The 19578-nt window shown below is 42.6% G+C and overlaps 1 non-coding gene across 1 annotated transcript; it reads left to right on the top strand.

The window, feature by feature from the left end:
- The first annotated feature begins 10117 nt into the window (after nt 1–10117).
- On the top strand, nt 10118–10250 carry LOC129561385 (small nucleolar RNA SNORA70). Its single transcript, XR_008686997.2, has one exon. It is a non-coding gene; the product is annotated as a small nucleolar RNA SNORA70 (small nucleolar RNA).
- The last annotated feature ends 9328 nt before the right edge of the window (nt 10251–19578 follow it).

Below are 19578 nucleotides of genomic sequence, written 5' to 3'. Positions count from 1 at the left end.
TGAGAAACCTGTATGCAGGTCAGGAAGCAACAGTTAGAACTGGACATGGAACAACAGACTGGTTCCAAATAGGAAAAGCAGTAAGTCAAGGTTGTATATTGTCACCCTGCTTATTTAACTTATATGCAGAGTACATCATGAGGAACGCTGGGCTGGAAGAAGCACAAGCTGCAATCAAGATTGCCGGGAGAAATATCAATCACCTCAGATATGCAGATGACACCACCCTTATGGCAGAAAGTGAAGAGGAACTCAAAAGCCTCTTGATGAAAGTGAAAGAGGAGAGTGAAAATGTTGGCTTGAAGCTCAACATTCAGAAAACAAAGATCATGGCATCTGGTCCCATCACTTCATGGGAAATAGATGGGGAAACAGTGTCAGACTTTATTTTTTTGGGCTCCAAAATCACTGCAGATGCTGATTGCAGCCAGAAAATTAAAAGATGCTTACTCCTTGGAAGGAAAGTTATGACCAACCTAGATAGCATATTAAAAAGCAGAGACATTACTTTGCCAAACAAGGTCTGTCTAGTCAAGGCTATGGTTTTTCCCGTGGTCATGTATGGATGTGAGAGTTGGACTGTGAAGAAAGCTGATCGCCGAAGAATTGATGCTTTTGAACTGTGGTGCTGGAGAAGACTCTTGAGAGTCCCTTGGACTGCAAGGAGATCCAACCAGTCCATTCTAAAGGAGATCAATCCTCGGTGTTCATTGGAAGGACTGATGCTAAAGCTGAAACTCCAATACTTTGGCCACCTCATGTGACAAGTTGACTCACTGGAAAAGAGTCTGATGCTGGGAAGGTTTGGGGGCAGGAGGAGAAGGGGACGACAGAGAATGAGATGGCTGGATGGCATCACCGACTTGATGGACATGAGTCTGAGTGTACTCCGGGAGTTGGTGATGGACAGGGAGGCCTGGCGTGCTGTGATTAATGGGGTTGCAAAGAGTCGGACACGACTGTGCGCCTGAACTGAACTGAACATTTGTCATCTACACAGTCAAAGGCTTTAGTGTAATCAATAAAGCAGAAGTTCAAGGACAGTAGTTTTAATCAGCCTGGGGTGAACTTATTCCAGGGAAGGAATTGTGGGGTGAGAGAGATAGGGAGGGATGGAGAGCAAGAGTATATTAAAGTCTTTGGAGGATGGGATGATGTATATAGTTTAAAAACAAAGCAGATTTAAGTCCTGTTTATGATTTTTCTTTGTTTTGATTCATGAGAGGAAGGTTTATAAAGATGAGAAATGCTATTTTAGGATATTCCTATTACTTTTGAATTATTGGTTCTTAACTTTTTGAAGAGTTTTGAAAGGCAGAGCCTTTTTCCCCAGGAAAATGAACATGACTTAGTGTTTTGTAAAACTGTCAGGGTTCTACAGATGCAGCCCCAGCTGTTTGTGGATTCTAGGCTCAGAGCCCGTATCTTCAATCACCTTGTTTTCAAACGCCCTCAGGGCTGTTTCAGGGTACTGGGACTCTGGACACAATCTGTGCTCCAGGGTCTATTTTTTAAAATGAGTCTGACTAGTAAACTTGGGAACAATGAGACTCTACAGGTCTTGTAGCCTTTTGAAAGGAAGCAGGGAGTGAGTCCTGATGAAGAATTTTGGTTTTATTTCCTGCTGGCTGTGTGATCATGGGCAAAGTATGAATACCTAACATCTTGAATCTCACATGTCCTCACTTTTAAACGTGGGGATAATAGTGTCTGTCCATGGGACTTCTCTGGCAGTCCAGTGGTTAAGAATCTGCCTTGCAATGTAGGAAGTGTGGTTCGACTCCTGGTCGGGGAACCAAGGTCACACAATTCAGGGAGCAACTAAGCCCTTACATCACCACGAGAGTCTATGCAGAGCGTAACACAACAAAGATTCTGAGTATGGCAACTAAGACCTGACATAGCCAAATAAATAAATAATCCCCTGGAGAAGAAAATGGCAACCCACTCTAGTATTCTTGCCTGGGAAATCCTTTGCACAGAGGAGCCTGTTGGGCTACAGTCCATGGGGTTGCAAAGAGTTGGACATGACTTACCGACTAAACAACAGCAACAAATAAATCTTAAAAAAATAATGTCTGTCCAATCTACTTTACAACTGCCATATGAAGCTTGAATAAGACATTATTAAAATCTGGCTGTGTGTGTGCAAAAACTATCATATATTAATAATTATTACTCTGCATAAGAGAATGAAAGTGAAAGTGTTAGTTGCTCGGTTGTATCTGACTCTTTATAATCTCATGGACTGTATCCTGCAAGGTTCCTCTGTCCATGGAATTTTCCATGGAATAATACTAGAGTGGGTTGACATTTCCTTCTCCAGGGAATCTTCTGCCCCAGGAATCGAATCCAGGTCTCCTACATTGCAAGCAAATTCTTTACCGTCTGAGCCATGAGCGAAACATAAGAGAATAGGGACTACAAAAATCAAAAGGGGCTTTTAAATAATGCATTTGAATATATGCTTTTGAATGGGGACAAATGAAACTACTTTGCCTTCTAGAATGATCAAGAAGCAAGAGTATGAGATTGCAAGAGTACCGTGCAAATGTCATGAGAATCAATTCATTTATTTCCTAGAACACATTTGCCATTGCCACTACGGTCATAAGAATTCTCATTAAAAGCTTCTGTAAACTGCTATTCAAGACTGCCTGCTGTGGGTTTATGAGATCCTCTGTGTTGGTTGTCATGAGTGTTCTGTCCCTTCCGTAGTCGTGATCCACATCATGGACTGCCAGATGCTATCATGGAAAAATTCTAGTACCAGTGAGGAATAAAACATGTCTGAAAAGTTTATGGTTGCCTAACGATAGTTTTTTAAAATACCTGTCGAGGCTATTATTACAAAAGTGAATGTTGACAACACCAACCTCTCAGGAGTCAGGATGGAGTCAGTGCTAAAGTGCCATTTTGCCTTTTCTTCCTCAAAGTGTAAAGATTTTAAAGAGGTGTAAATTTTCCTGAACAGCATTCCAGCAATTCATATATCATTTGGTTTCAGCAACTCCATGCCTGTGGCTGCCTCCTCCCTCTTCATATTCTGTTGTATTGGCTGCGGTGACACCTCCAGCGCAGACTCATTTATAGTCTGGGCACTGGCAACCTCGAGCTGCTGGAACACCCCACGGGGAAGCAATTATTCCATCAGAGGCCTCTTATTGTCCTCATCATGCCACTAATTTCTGCATGATTTAAATCTGCATTTGCCACCGCCTGTTATTTGCCTGGTGCTGACACCACAGGTGCCATGATCAGAGAGGGCCTGGCTGTCTATCTTTTTCTTCCCTGCAGTGTCAGCTGGGTGTTCTGACATTTGAAAAGAGAAAGCGTGGAGGTGATTGTAATCTAGTTCTTGGCACGCCCTTAACAGAGCATGTGGCGCTGGATGAGAAATTGCAGGTCTCAGGCTCGTCTTCTGTTAAGTATAGATAATTTACTCAATCTTTCTGAGTCTCAGTTTCCCAATTCAAAGTCTGATGACAACATAATTCTTCAGCCTGTTAGAGAATCTTATGTCCTTTTCCTAGATATCATCTCACTTTTAGTCACTTGGGAGTATCTGAAATGCAGATTTTAATTAACCTAAAATGACATAGTTATATGACATCCTTCCTTCTTCCTGTCAAATTCATAATCTCTGAGTCTGGAGTGTGCTCATCGACTCAGTTGTGTCTGACTCTTTGTGATCCTGTGGACTGTAGCTTGCCAGGCTCCTCTGTCCATGGAATTTCCCAGTCAAGAATACTGGAGTGGGTTGCCACTTCCTTCTCCAGAGGATATTCCCAACCCAGGGATCGAAGTTGGGTCTCTTGTGTCTCCTGCACTGGCAGGTGGATTTGAGACACAAGTACAGATATTTGCAGTAACAGCAAGTGTGAACAGCTGGGATTCACACCACTAAACCCTCTAAACACCCAGCCTGGATACAGAGAAAGTCACATACTCGGGTCACTGCACAGAGACAGAAGGCCAGATGTCAGACTCTGAAGGAATGACTGCTGGGCCCCCTTTGGATCATAGAAACACCAGCTGTTCCTTGGCACAGCCCTGCTCTCAAGATTCAGTGTCACTGTGATGGGTCGGATCCTGGTACCTGCCTCACCTTCCCATCAGTGTGCTTGGCTGGGGAAACAGGGTGTGGCAGACACAATTGGCACCCACTGAACTCCTACATTTATGCTGTCCTACATTTTCCAGGCTCTCAGTCACCCAAATTTGGGGGCTTGTCAGTTGCAATTCCAACTAATGAATTTGGAGCAGATGTGTTGTTGCCACTTACCTACTGAAGCAGTAAGAACTAGCCTGCTTCCACCGAATTTCTGTTGTCTGGCTTGGCAGCATGCTCCAGGTTGGTGAGCTCTAAGAGGGAGCTGACTGTCCTACCTGTGCTGGACTGGCCTGGAGCAAGAAATAAACCTTTGTTGTTTTAAGGCATCCCCATTTAGGGGCTTGTCTGCTGCAGTAGTGAGTGTTAATTGTTCCACGGTAAAAGATATGAGCGTGAGAACCAGTATTGGAAAGTTACCTAGAAACAATTCCAGCTCTTAAGGAAGAGTATGCTCAGAGAACTTGACAAAAATATATTGGTCAAGAAAAAAAAATTGACCCATCCAGTGAGATAGCAAGCTCTGGGGCATGACAGAGTTTAAGAAGAGCTTGTGGGCAAGGATGCTGTTAAGTAGCTTCTGGGAATCTTCCTCGCGCTTCTAGTCCCCTGACTATCAGGAGACTTGCTAAGATGCCGCCTGTGAAAGGCTACATGAGTCTAAGACAGCGTCAACTCATTAATGATGGGTTTGTTGAAAGTGTACCGAGCGTGTCTCCCTTTGTCAAAGTCAACTCACTGTTCTGTGATTTTTAAGGAAAAAAAGACTTCAGACTCCACTTATTGGATTTTCACTGTCATTTTACAGGACTCCTAAAGCAGGATGACTTTGACATGCTTTAGGGCAGCAGGCACTTTTCTTTCCTAATTTACTAGATCTTTTCAGGACTTAGGCTACTCTTGCCTTTATGATTGTTGCCAGGCAACGGCCTAAAGCCCTTGGTCTAGCACCACAGAGAAGTTCATCTTTTAAAAGAGTCAAACTTTAGTAGTTTCTTTTGACCCCAGTGAAAAGTGAAAGATTGACTAGCATTTTGAAAGGTGGCCTGCAGTACCAGAATGTTCTTTTGTTGTTTAGGGTGTTGTCAATGGCTCTTTGCTTTGCTAATGTCAGGCCCCATGAAAGCAGCTCACCTTCAATAACCTTCACTAGTTTTTGCTGAGGACAAGAGGTAACATGACGGCCAAGGTAATCACCACTTGGTAGACTGTAGTTATCACCTTAAAAGGAGTGTCAGGGGAAGGAGGTAAGCAAGAAAGTGAAATTAGGACCTGCATATTGCAGTGGAAAAATTCAAGATAATAAGTTAGTCACGTGCAAACACAACGTTATCTTCTTATGAACTGGCCACCAACAACACAGGGACTGTACTGAGGGCTATTTAGAGTTTCTATTTTAAACCAAAACAATTTTTTTTCAGAAAGGAATAAAAGGTAAGGAGCTTAGAGCTCTTCTAAGTTCCCGATGTTCCAATTTTCAGGAGTTTGCTTACTCCTGGCAGACAAAGTCATGCCAATGCAGGACTAACACTCGAGTCCCCAGCTTTCTAATCATTGCCTTCTGTATATGTACCTCTGATACATTCCTTGGAGATGTACTATGCAGTTAAGTTTTGGTAGAACTGAATCACTTAAGAAAAGAAGGCCTCATATTGTAGAGCTTCTATGGTAATCATTCATTTATACAATGTTTCTGATTTCAATGAGCATTCATGTTTACATAAAATGTATTCCCTGACATTGACAAAGGAGAGATGGGCATTCAGTTCAGTTCAGTTCGGTTCAGTCGCTCAGTCGTGTCCGACTCTGCGACCCCATGAATCACAGCATGCCAGGCCTCCCTGTCCATCACCAACTCCCGGAGTTCACTCAGACTCATGTCCATCGAGTCGGTGATGCCATCCAGCCATCTCATTCTCTGTCGTCCCTGTCTCCTCCCACCCCCAATCCCTCCCAGCATCAGAGTCTTTTCCAGTGAGTCAATTCATTGCATGAGGTGGCCAAAGTATTGGAGTTTCAGCTTTAGCATCAGTCCTTCCAATGAACACCCAGGATTGATCTCCTTTAGAATGGACTGGTTGGATCTCCTTGCAGTCCAAGGGACTCTCAAGAGTCTTCTCTAGCACCATAGTTCAAAAGCATCAATTCTTTGGCGATCAGCTTTCTTCACAGTCCAACTCTCACATCCATACATGACCACTGGAAAAACCATAGCCTTGACTAGATGGACCTTTGTTGACAAAGTAATGTCTCTGCTTTTTAATATGCTATCTAGGTTGGTCATAACTTTCCTTCCAAGGAGTAAGCGTCTTTTAATTTCCTGGCTGCAATCAGCATCTGCAGTGATTTTGGAGTCCCCAAAAATAAAGTCTAACACTGTTTCCACTGTTTCCCCATCTATTTTCCATGAAGTGATGGGACCAGATGCCATGATCTTTGTTTTCTGAATGTTGAGCTTCAAGCCAAACTCTTCACTCTCCTCTTTCACTTTCATCAAGAGGCTTTTGAGTTCCTCTTCACTTTCTGCCATAAGGGTGGTGTCATCTGAATATCTGAGGTTATATTTCTGCTTATTAAGCATTATTAAGTGTTTGCCAGGGTTCGAGTCTTAAGCAGTTATAATCCACAATGTGTCCCCCAGTCCTGATTTCTGTTTCCTGGGATATAATGGTTAATACTTTGGCCACCTGATATGAAGAGCCAAATTACTGGAAAAGACTTAGATACTGGGAAGATTGAGGCTGGGAGGAGAAGAGGGTAACAGAGGATGAGATGTTTGGATAGCATCATTGACTCAATGGGCATAAGTTTAAGCAAACTCCAGGAGCTGGTGAAGGACAGGGAAGCCTGGTGTGCTGTAGTCCATGCGGTTGCAAAGAGTCAGACATGGCTGAGCAACTGAACAATAGCAACAATGGTTAATGCCTGCCTCTCTGCCTCATGAGAAGAGAGGATACAGTTCACCTCTTCTGTTTTTCCAGAACTCGTCAGGGACAAGATGGCAAGTCCTTTCAGGACCAATCAGACAGGTTGACACCCATCCTTCTTTCAGGACTATATGGACCCCATGAGACCCACCTCTTTCCAGGAAGAGCAGTGCTTTCCTGCTCACCCTTGGCCTTCCCTTCCTGGGTCCCTGGGCTTTACTCTGGCCCAGAGAACAAACATACATTCTCTCATGATCAAGGCTCCTGCAGCTGCCCTGCTTGTGAAGGGGGTTGGGGCTTCAAGGGCAGGAGTTAGGTACATGTCCTAGGATCATGTTTGTCCAGGAGTTCTAATTTGAATCTGAAGTTTATGGCATGTTGGCTTTTTTCTTCCCTAGACTTCTCCTCCCCTCTGCTTCATAAATAGCCACCTCCTCTGGGCTTACAAATTACGTTGCAACTGCTTGGGGGCCCTGTTTTGACCTCTTATTTACATCACCACATAAAGTCATGTTGCCACAAGCACCACTTCTTAGTGCCGTGTGTTGGGAATGAGACACATTGGAAGCAGAATCAAACAGCAGGTGAGTCAAAGCACAGTGGACCATACCTTCAGGGATCATAAAATGGGCATTGCACTATAAAAGGTGGCCAACCTGAGGATGCCAAGCTGAGTAAGAGGACACGATCCATGGATCCTATGAGTTGGAGGCCAAGGCTGGAGGCAAGACCCAGTCAGACAGAAGGCTTGAGGACAAACAGGGAAATCAAAGTGCAGACCAGTCAGAGAGGGAACATGAGCATAGGTCCCCTGTAAGCTGAGAGGTGTGACATTCAAACACAGTCTTTACCATGTAGCCCTCTCTTTAGAAAGAGCTACCCACTGACAGAGGATGAGGTCGAAAGCTGCCTGACGCCTGTATTACAGTAGCAGGGATGGTATAAGCCCTTCCTTTGGCACAAACATAGAAATAAGCTTCAGGCAAATTGAAAGGCCTGCAGATTAGCTGGGTGGCCTTCCTTGTAAATGTACCTGGACCTGAAGTGAATTTGTTACCTATGTGTCCACTATAAGACTTCCCACCCCTACCCCTAAAAACACATACACGCATAGTATATGTGTAAATATATGCACATGTGTGTATATACATGTGTATCTGTATGTGTATGTACTATATAGTTTATATACATGAGTAATGTACATGAAATATTATATACATGATGTATATGTCCATCCATACATATACACACCCAAAACTGGATTTTTCAAGATTCTTGTATCCTTGCCAGAGATCCACTGATTTCCTCCTTCCTCAGGCTAGCACCCCTCTCTGAGCCCCACCACACTAGCCCCATCAGTTGCTATTTCTTGGTCATGGTCCCATGCTGTGCCTGGGGCAGCACCATAGGCTTCAAACAGTCTCAAATGCTTTCAGCTCCTCAGAACTGACTTGTTCAGTGTCCCATTTCCTAAGAACCTTTTTGGTGGGATGGATTCTAATCTAATAAACTGGCTCCATTAGCTTGTCATTAATGACAGTGTGTTATACTGTTTGGAGGGCATATTTGCATGTTAACCTGTCCTGAGTTTTATCGCAAATGGTCTACTGCCAGGTCCTGGATGACAGCCAGGTAAGTGGTGCCTCGGATGCAAAATTCAAGGAGGTGTTCACAAGACACTGAGAGTGAGCACCCTAGATTTATCACCTGAGGAGCTTCTCTTGCCTTCCCTGAGTTCAGGCCCAGACTACCAGGTTGTGGAAAGGTAAAGCTTTGTGACGAGCAAGAAGAGAGAAACTCCTTGTCTCCAAAATCACGTTCCATAGCTATCTGCTTGCTCTAAGTATTAACTTGGGGACACCTCAGTCTTAAATTCATTTGCTAAGTCAAAATGTCAAATATCATATATGTTAATTTGTCAAGATATTTCTTTTTAAAAAATTCTATTTATTTTAGGCTGCTCTGGGTCTTTGGTTGTTATGTATGAGCTATTCTTCATTTCAGTACAGGGATTTCTCACTGTGATGTCTTCTCTTGTTGCGGAGCACAGGCTCTAGGGCACAAGCTTCAGTCATTGTGGCATAGAAGCTTAGCTTCCCCGCAGCATGTGGAATCTTCCTGGCCAGGGATCAATCCTGTGTCCCCTCCACTGTCAGGCAGATTCTTAACCACCGGATCACCAGGGAAATCCTAAGATATATCTGTGCATGTCAGTTTACAAACAACTAAAAAAAAAGAAAAAAGATTCTGGGAAATAGCAACTGAAAAGAGTTGGGCACACAATGATACTGATTTGGCACTGACTTTATTTTTGTAGAATGTAAATTCTGAAATAGTATGATATTAAAAGGATAAATTTAAGATATAAAATTAGATGATCAAGAACATAAATCTTGTGAAGTCAAAGACACAAGCATATTTCTCAAATAGATTAACTACTTTAAAGACAAAATTTTCAAGTTTCCCAGGGACCCACATCACCATGGTCACATTCCACGCCACTGAGGTCCTGTGCATTTCCAGGTCCTAAAGATGAATGTAATACTGACATTTGGTGACTTTCTGTCACCTTGCCTACATTAGGAGAGCAAAAGCAATGTGGTGATCATTAGGAATATGGGGTGCAATCGTTTCAGAAGTTCCAGAAATCACTCTTGTCATAAACTAAATGAACAGGAACTATTACATTGTACTCTTATTAAAGGGATGGTCGTTTTGAACAACAATTGCTTTTGAAAACAAATGGGCAGTTATTTCAAATCTATCACTAAAGCTAACTCTCTTAGCTAAAAATAAGTGATGTGAGCTTTGATGCAGGGGATTCCTTATAAAGAAGCAACAGTTTGCAGCCAATTAAACCAACTGTGGCTTCCTATGTGGCACCAGTGGTAAAGAACCCACCTGCCAATGCAGGGGATGTAAGAGATGCGGGTTCGATCCCTGGGTCAGGAAGATCTCCTGGAGGAGGGCATGCAACGGACTCCAGTATTCTTGCCTGGAGACTCCCATGGACAGAGGAGCCTGGCGGGCTACAGTCCATGGGGTCACACAGAGTCAAAAATGACTGAAGCGACTTAGCACGAAGGAAGCAAGCCAACTGTGCTATTTTCCCCCTGGGATCCCAGTGTGCAATGGCTGCAAATAGCAGCCTCCTTGGTAGTGTATACAGCCTTTTGCTTGCATGAGTTGCCCTAAGGAACTTGAATACAGCCCTTTAGAGTGGACATTCATGACCATCATGCTGTCTGCAATCTAGGCTCCAGACAGGTATGTGCAGTGCCTTTGGAAAGCCCCAGGGCAGTGGCCAGGGTCTACATGGGTTAAGTCATAATGTCCATCTGGACCAACCTGCAGGACAAGGAGCATGTGACTGAGGCCCTCCACAGGGTCAAGTTCAAGTTCTCTGGCAGCCAGAAGCCCCACATCTCCAAGAAGGGCGATTTTCTAAATTTAATGCAGATGAATTTGAAAACATGGTGGGAGAAAAGTGGTTCATCGCAGATGGCTGTGGGGTCAAATATAGCCCTATTTCTGGCCCTCTGGCCCAATGGTGGGTCCTGCACTCATGACAACCTTGGCACTGTCCCCTCTCTACTCATACCCATAATAAATCCTACTTTCTTGTCAGAAAAAAAGGAAGCAAGTTAGGTGATTTCCCCCAACAGGTTCATAATGATGAGTTTCTAGCTTCAGAATCTTCCTTTTGTTCCATGTCCAGTTCTAACTCTTGCTTCTTAACCTCCCATTATTCTTGCTTTAAATTTAAGCTCTTGACATGATCTGGCCTCCTAATACCAGACCACCTGACCTGCCTCTTGAGAAACCTGTATGCAGGTCAGGAAGCAACAGTTCCAACTGGACATGGAACAACAGACTGGTTCCATATCGGGAAAGGAGTATGTTAAGGCTGCATATTGTCACCCTGCTTATTTAACTTATATTCAGAGTACATCATGAGAAACGCTGGGCTGGATGAAGCACAAGCTGGAATCAAGATAACTGGGAGAAATATCAATCACCTCAGATATGCAGATGACACCACCCTTATGGCAGAAAGTGAAGAAGAACTAAAGAGCCTCTTGATGAAAGTGAAAGAGGAGAGTGAAAAGCTGGCTTAAAACTCAACATTCAGAAAAATAAGATCATGGCATCTGGTCCCATCACTTCATGGCAAATAGATGGGGAAACAGTGGAAACAGTGACAGACCTTATTTTGGGGGGCTCCAAAATCATTGCAGATGGTGACTGCAGCCTTGAAATTAAAAGAAGATTGCTCCTTGGAAAAATTATGACCAACCTAGACATCATATTAAAAAGCAGAGCCATTACTTTGCCAACAAAAGTCCATCTAGTGAATGCTATGGTTTTTCCAGTAGTCATGTATGGATGTGAGAGTTGGACTATAAAGAGGGCTGAGCACTGAAGAATTGATGCTTTTGAACTGTGGTGCTGGAGAAGACTCTTGAGAGTCCCTTGGACTGCAAGGAGATCCAACCAGTCCATCCTAAAGGAAATCAGTCCTGAATATTCATTGGAAGGACTAATGCTGAAGCTGAAACTCCAATAATCTGGCCACCTGATTTGAAGAACAGACTTATTGGAAAAGACCCTGATGCTAGGAAAGGTTGAAGGCAGGAGGAGAAGGGGACTACAGAGCTTGAGATGGCTGGATGGCATCACCGACTCAATGGACATGAGTTTGAGTAAACTCCAGGAGTTGGTGATGGACAGGGAGGCCTGGTGTGCTGCAGTCCACAGGGTCGCAAAGAGTATGCGACTGAGCGACTGAACTGAACTGAACTTCATCTTTCCCTAGCAATCACCCCAAGATGACTTTGTCCATGATTCTCTATCTTATCACATTTTCAATGATATAGTCCTCAGAAAAGTCTTTACTGCTTTCTGTTGTCTGCAAAACAAGTAAAATAGCAGTAGCAGTAATCTGACATTCAACGCCTCCTACAAACTGACCATTGCATCTCTACCCTGCATGTCTACCCTGCTCTTTGAGCTCCCAAGTAACTAGTCTTTACAGGTCCTGACTAGGATATAACTGTTCCCATTCTACCTTCTTGCTTATTGCAATTCTACTTACTTAGAAAGCCCTGACTCCTCTACTTGTTCAAGACTGATCCATCCACCAAGTCTCAGATTTAGGACTATTTCTTTCATGAACCCTGCTAAATAATTTCAAAGCTCAGTGATGACTGCCACTTCTCAACTCTCATAGAAATATTTGCTGTCATGCTTTCTCCTTATACGTTCCTTCATTCATTTCAAATAGGTAGCCAGACCCTCAGGAATTTTGCCTTGTGAGAAGTCGACAGCTTTTCCTGTGTTTTGTAAGAACATAATTCATTGAGTTGATGATATTAGTGCCCTGGAGTAGCAGTAGAGAGAGGAGATTGTCTTTGAGAGGAAACTAGGTGAGTGTCCTCTGATATAGGATAGGAGGGAGGGAGTGCTTAGGCTCCCAACAGAGTGGAGACTGGGTAGCAGTTCTAAGGCAACATCCCAGGGGCAGGGGCAAAATGATAGGGCTTAGCTGTAGTTATGCCAAGGGAGGCAGCACCCTAGATGTCAGAATTCAACCTCTCCAAGAACTGGCAAGCCCTATGCAGAGCTTCAAAGTGGCAGAGTCCTTGATCCTGAAGAAATCATGCAGACCAAACAATGGTATCTCAAAATAATTCATGTGAGCAGGTGACCAGTGAACTACCCAGACCTGGATGCTGCATTAACTCAGGGAGGGGGGCCCTTGGCATTGACTCAAGTTGAATATCCTTTCAGTCTGGGCCAGAATAAGGTTGATCTAGAAAAGAAACATATGTGCTGTTCTTGCACACCTATTATTTTATACTAGCTACTCTAGTGATTTATTTAACTTATTAAATTAGCATGATATCTATCACTGATATTCATTCTCCTTTGTATTTGCATTATATCGCCCAAGCTATGTCAGAAGCTCCTGGAGGACTGGGTCATTTCAGACTCTGGCAGAATTTGCTGCATGTAAATAACAACCAGGTTTCTGTGACAGGAAGGCTAAGGACACTGTCGGGAGGACAGGCTTTAGTTTCTTGGTAATCATTGCCTCATAAATAGTACAAGTGCTGAGAAGTAGTTCACAGGCATTCAGTAACCCATCAGATATTATAGAAATAAGCGGAGATATGTGAGTCAGAGAGCAGGAAGAAAAACAGATAGTTGTTAGGGCTGGCCTGACTTATGGCTATCATTTATAATAATAGCTCCTATTTGTGTGTCCTTACCGAGATGGGCTCTGCTGCAGTCTTCCCTTGCTTTGTTTCAGAGCTGTGTGTCAGTAAAATGAGAAATCCCACTTCAAAATCAAATCTACAAGTGCTTATTAATAAAAAAAAATCAGAAGACAAAACTGAATACAAAATATTACCCTAATTTTACCATTTGTATGACCAACCTAGACAGCATATTAAAAAGCAGAGACAGTACTTTGCTGACAAAAGTCCGTCTAGTCAAAGCTATGGTTTTTCCAGTAGTCATATATGGATGTGAGAGTTGGACTATACAGATAGCTGAGCACCGAAGAATTGATGCTTTTGAACTGTGATGATGGAGAAGACTCTTAAGAGTCCCTTGGACTGCAAGGAGATCCAACCAATCAATCCTAAAGGAAATTAGTCTTGAATATTCATTGGAAGGGATGATGCTGAAGCTGAAGCTCTAATACTTCAGCCACCTGATGGGAGAGCAGACTCATTGGAAAAGATCCTGATTCTGGGAAAGATTGAAGACAGGAGGAGAAGGGGATGACAGGGGATGAGATGGTTGGATGGCATCACTGACTCAATGAACATGCATTTGAGCAAGCTCCAGGAGTTGGTGATGGACAGGGAAGCCTGGTGTGCTGCAGTCTGTGGGATCAAAAGAGTTGGACACAACTGAGTGACTGAACTGAACTGAACTGAATATCTATGTGCATATGTGCCTGCGTTCTCAGATGCTTCTGACTCTTTTGCAACCCTAAGGACTGTAGCCTGCCAGACTTCCCTGTCCATGGAATTTGCCAGGGAAGAATATTGAAATGTGTCGTCATTTTGAGAGAGTCAATTCCTAGGCAGATTGATAAGAAGTCTGGGGTTCCCAAAGGAGAGGGGTCTGGGGTTCTCAAGGAGGAGAAAAGGACAAACTTTTTTCCCTCTACATTCCTTAGGATTATATAACAATAATGTATCCTGCTTGAGGATGGTTTCTCTTTCCTGAAAGCCTTCTGGCTAATGCTGTTATCTTAAAATGTAAATTATGGGAGTGGGTCTAGTAAGATCTTTACAACTTCCAGACATTCTTTTGATACATTGTAATAACTAATTAAAAAGTATGTAACTCCCTTGCTAACACTAGCAAAGGGGGCATCTTTTGCCCCCTTCAGATGTCTATGTTAGAAGCTTTCTCTATCTCTTTTATACTTTAATAAAACTTTATTACAAACAGCTCGAGCAATCAAGCCTCGTCTCTGGCCCCAGATTGAATTTCTCCTTTGGAGGCCAAGAATCCTGGCATCCTTCGTGGTTCAGCAACAATCTTTCAATTTCCTACTCCATTGTATATCTATATATGTATGTGTTTGGAGAATACACACATATGCAAATTTTTTTTTGGATGTGCATGTAAGTACATATATACCTGTAACTATCCCTGTAAATGTAGTCCTAGTTATCTCTGGATGGTGAGATTTTTCTGTATTTTCTAAAATGTCCACAATGAATGTGCATTTTTTAATAATCATAAAAAACAGTAAATGATTCAGTTATTTATAAGGCAAATGGATAGAGAGGCGAGATGCATTCTTTTTTGACCAATACTTCATTTATATTCAAATTCAGTTTAGTTCAGTTCAGTCTCTCAGTTGTGTCTGACTCTTTGCGACCCCATGAATCACAGCACGCCAGGCCTCTCTGTCCATCACCAGCTCCCGGAGTTCACTCAAACTCATGTCCATCGAGTCGGTGATGCCATCCAGCCATCTCATTCTCTGTCGTCCCCTTCTTCTCCTGCCCGCAATCCCTCCCAGCATCAGAGTCTTTTCCAGTGAGTCAACTCTTCGCATGAGGTGGCTAAAGTATTGGTTTCATACAGTATTTATCCACAGTTATGACATGGAACTGAGAAAAAGAAGAATCACAATAATTATACACGTTCAATTATTATCATCCCATGATCTGTATTCCTCAGAATATTTGTAGTGAAAGATGTTTCTGAGTCATGTTACTGACATTTGGAAATCAGTAACTAATGTTCAGAAGGTATAGCAGTTTGTTTATATCTCTGTAACTAATATGTGAAAGAAAATTCAAAGTGATTGTTTCAAAATGAAAACTGTAGTCAAGGAATTTGAGAAAGCTGACTTTTCAAACTATATGATCTTGGAGCTGAGCCAGCAATAACAGTGGAGTCAGTGATGGAGCCTCCCCATGCCTTTTGCTGTCACATCTGGTCACCACTTCCATCTGTCCATGCCCTTGAGAGAATGTGAACTAACATTCAGTCAGCATTTCTCAAGGGCAGGCAGGAGACTAATGTGGCCCAGAGTCCATGTAAGCATTGCAGGAAGTGGGGCCTCTTCCAGGGCCTGAAAGGAGGCTCTTGTCTAACACTCAGAAATGAATCACCTGAGGAGACGTACGTGCTGACAAAGCAAGAGACTTTATTGGGAAGGGTTGCCTGGGTGGAGAGCAGGGTAAGGAACCCAGGAGTAATGCTCTACTACGTGGCTTGGGGGTTAGTTTCTGGGTTGTCTCTGGCCATTCATTCTGACTCTGGTCCTTCCTGGTGGCACATTCATTGCTCAGCCAGGATGGATGCCAGTGAGAAGGATTCTGGGAGGTGGAAGGACATGTGACATCTCCTTTTGACTTTTCCCAAAGAACGAACTCTTCTGTTAGTTCTGTGTTCCTTACCAGGACCTCCTGGCATAAAATAACTCACACACATGGCTACTATGGTGCCTGGCTAGGGTAGGCAGTTTCAGTAGGTGTGTTTCCCCTGACGTAAATGCTTGAGCATCACATAGACAAGAACCAGTGGGTGTTTCTGATCTATCAAGTGTTCTTTTAAAAAACTGTTTAAATAGTAAATACAATGAGAAACTTTCACTTAAAAATACTAGATTTTCAGTTTCTATTGAATTTTACTCAGTTGGTCTGTGTTAGTTGCTCAGTCATGCCTGACTCTTTGCAACACTGTGGACTGTAGCTTGCCAGACTCCTTTGTCCATGGAATTCTCCAGGCAAGAATACTGGAGTGGGTAACCATTTCCTTCTTCAGGGAATCTTCCCAACCCAGGTATGGAAGCTGGGTCTCCTGCATTGCAGGCAGATTCTTTACAGTCTGAGCCCCCAGGGAAGCCCTATTGAATTCTAAAGGCTCTTCTGCAAGGCATCACATAGGCCAAATATCACAGTCTCCAACTGCCTTGTTTCACGCAATTCATTTACCTGCCTGGATCCTGCAGGCATTTAATTTTCAACCTGTAAAAGCCTCCTAACCGAAGACACCAGAGTTTGGACTTTGCTTTAGAATAAACATCAGACAACCTCTAATATCAGATTCCTAAAAAGTCAGCAGTCCTCAACTGTTAATGGTGATATATGCTCAGAAAATTGAAAGTTTTTGCCGTACTCATTTGGCAGCTGGGCTGCCCTTGTGGCTCAGCTGGTAAAAGAATTCGCCTGCAATGAGGGAGACCTGGGTTCATTCCCTGGGTTGGGGAGATCCCCTGGAGAAGGGAAAGGCTACCCACTCCAGTATTCTGGCCCAGAGAATTCCATGGACTGTATAGTCCATGGGTTGCAAAGAGTTGGACATGACTGAGCAGCATTCACTTCGTTTGGCAGCTAAATTTGCTTTGAATTGATGTTAACTTTTTATAGCAGTTTTAAGACATTTTGGTTTAGTCTTGGAAGTTTCATTCTTGAAAATTATCATGGACCCCAAAGTTCATTTGCTGATATGAGGTGTATCTATCCAGTTACCACATTAGAAATTAAAATGGAAAGTGAAAAAGTATTCCGTTCCATCGCTCAGTCATGTCCGACTCTTTGCGACCCCATGGACTGTAGCCTACCAGGCTTCTCCGTCCATGGGATTCTCCAGGAAAGAATACCGGAGTGGGTTGTATTTATTTAAAAATAACAAGTTTATTACATATTAGCATAAGTGATAGTTTATGAAAATTTCTACTATATTTTTCCAAACCAAATTTTAGTAAGAAGAGTGGAATTATTTAATATTCTTTCAAATCTCTTTTCACTCTTGCTTAATAGAGACAGCCAGATTCTTGTTTCTGCTTCTACATTTAATTTACCATACTCTCACACAGCATGCAGCCCCTTGAAAACTTCGCTATACATTCATAAGAGATTAAGAGTGAAAAAGGTAAAGTATTTTTATAAAAATAATTTTGACTTCATGAAGATTCCCAATGATCCATAAATTATACTTTGACAGTGGCTGGATTATTATAATCTCTATGTATCTCATTTAATATGAATATTTATGTGTTTCAGTAGAGAAGTGCTATGTTTGGTTAATAGTGCTACTGCAAAATTTGAAGAGATGTGGGGACATGATATATAATACAGTGTCTGTACTGTATAAACTTTGTAAACTATGAAACATTTCAAATTCCACCCAAAATTCTGTCCTTAAATTAAAATAAAACTTTATTAAAATTTATTCTTGGCTATGCTTGGCCTTCCTTGCTGCATGGATTTTTCTCTAGTTGCAGAAAGTGGGGGCTATTCTCTTGTTGCAGAGCACAGGCTCTAAAGCACATGGGCTTGAGTAGTTATGGCTCCGGGGCTCTAGAGCACAGGCTCAATAGTTGTGGTACGTGTTGGCTTTTCCTGGATCAAGGATTAAACCCGTGTCTCCTGCCTTGGCAGGCTGATTCTATACCACTAAACCACAAGCGAAGCCCTGTCCTTAAGTTTTGGGGATAAGCAATTATATACCTTGTAGTACTTGCATATGCTTTCTTAAATAAGCTAGTTTCATCGTAATGATAAAAACTGAAAATATCAACATGCTATAATAAAGAAAACCTCAGCATAACACAAAGGAAGATGTGATTCAGAGAGTTAAAAAAACTTGGAGCATCTGGAGATATAGCATGACTGGGATGCCGCTTTTTGATACATCCTGTTATCCACCCAACAAGTAATTATTGATCATTTACCATGAGCACCTATTATAATTTTAGCTCTAAATCACTGAAGTTACTTGAAGCTGGTAAAAAAATCACACAGTTACTTGATAGAATTTTCAACCAGAAAGACTGATAAATTGGTATTTAATTTTATGGCATAGCATAATTTAGATGTTGATTTGGATTTTTGCTGGAGTTGATAAGCTATGACCTGTGGCCCAAAACCTGCCCTCCATCTTTTGTAAATACACAGCCATGTCTTTTCATTTATGTACTGTCCGTGGCTGCTTTTGTGCTAAAGGAAGAGTTGAGGCTGAATATTTTGCAAAGCCTACTTTACAGTATTTGGCCCTTTACAGAAAAAGTTCACCCAACCCTAACTTAGAACATTGGCTTGAACATCCCCTAAATAACTGAAAAAAAAAAAATAAGATTCAGTTTATTATATGATGAGTGCTCTATGACTCATAAGTTTTGAGATATCTCTATGATTTCAGCTCCTAGAAAAGTGTGAATTGCATTCGAAGATTCCAAGTCAGTAGAATCCACCCTGAACAGAAATGATTTACTAAGAGGAGGGTTATATTTGCAGCAAATTGTCTTTTCCAGAGGAATTTCACCTCTGACCTCACTATTGTGTTCTGGGTTGATTTCCAAGGCTAAGGTCTATCTGTAGCATCGTGCACCTGTTGTAAAAGTATTTGATGTACACAGTTCAGGAGAAGGCAATGGCAACCTACTCCAGTACCCTTGCCTGGAAAATCCCATGGATGGAGGAGCCTGGAAAGCTGCAGTCCATGGGGTCGCTAAGAGTCGGACACTACTGAGCGACTTCACTTACACTTTTCACTTTCATGGATTGGAGAAGGAAATGGCAACCTACTCTAGTATTTTTGCCTGGAGAATCCCAGGGATGGGGGAGCCTGGTGGGCTGCTAGCTGTGGGGTTGCACAGAGTCGGACATGACTGAAGTGACTTAACAGTACACAGTTTAGTTCAGTTCAGTAGCTCAGTCGCGTCTCTTTGCGACCCAATGGACTGTGGCATGCCAAGCTTCCCTGTCCATCACCAACTCCCAGGATTTACTCAAGCTCATGTCCATCGAGTTGGTGATGGACCATCTCATCCTCTGTCATCCCCTTCTCCTCCTGCCTTCAACCTTTTCCACCATCAGTATTTTTTCAAATGAGTCAGTTCTTCCCATCAGGTGGCCAAAGTATTGGAGCTTCAGCTTCAGCATCAGTCCTTCAAATGAATATTCAGGACTGATTTCCTTTAGGATGGACTGGTTGGATCTCCTTGCAGTCCAAGGGACTCTCAAGAGTCTTCTCCAGCACCACAGTTCAAAAGCA

Source organism: Moschus berezovskii, chromosome 10, assembly GCF_049115385.1.
Source record: "Moschus berezovskii isolate FMDL1 chromosome 10, NW_MosBer_1.0, whole genome shotgun sequence".
In the NCBI taxonomy this organism is placed as follows: domain Eukaryota; kingdom Metazoa; phylum Chordata; class Mammalia; order Artiodactyla; family Moschidae; genus Moschus; species Moschus berezovskii.
The sequence above is the reverse complement of the archived record's forward strand: the minus strand, read 5'-3'. Positions and strand labels throughout refer to the sequence as shown.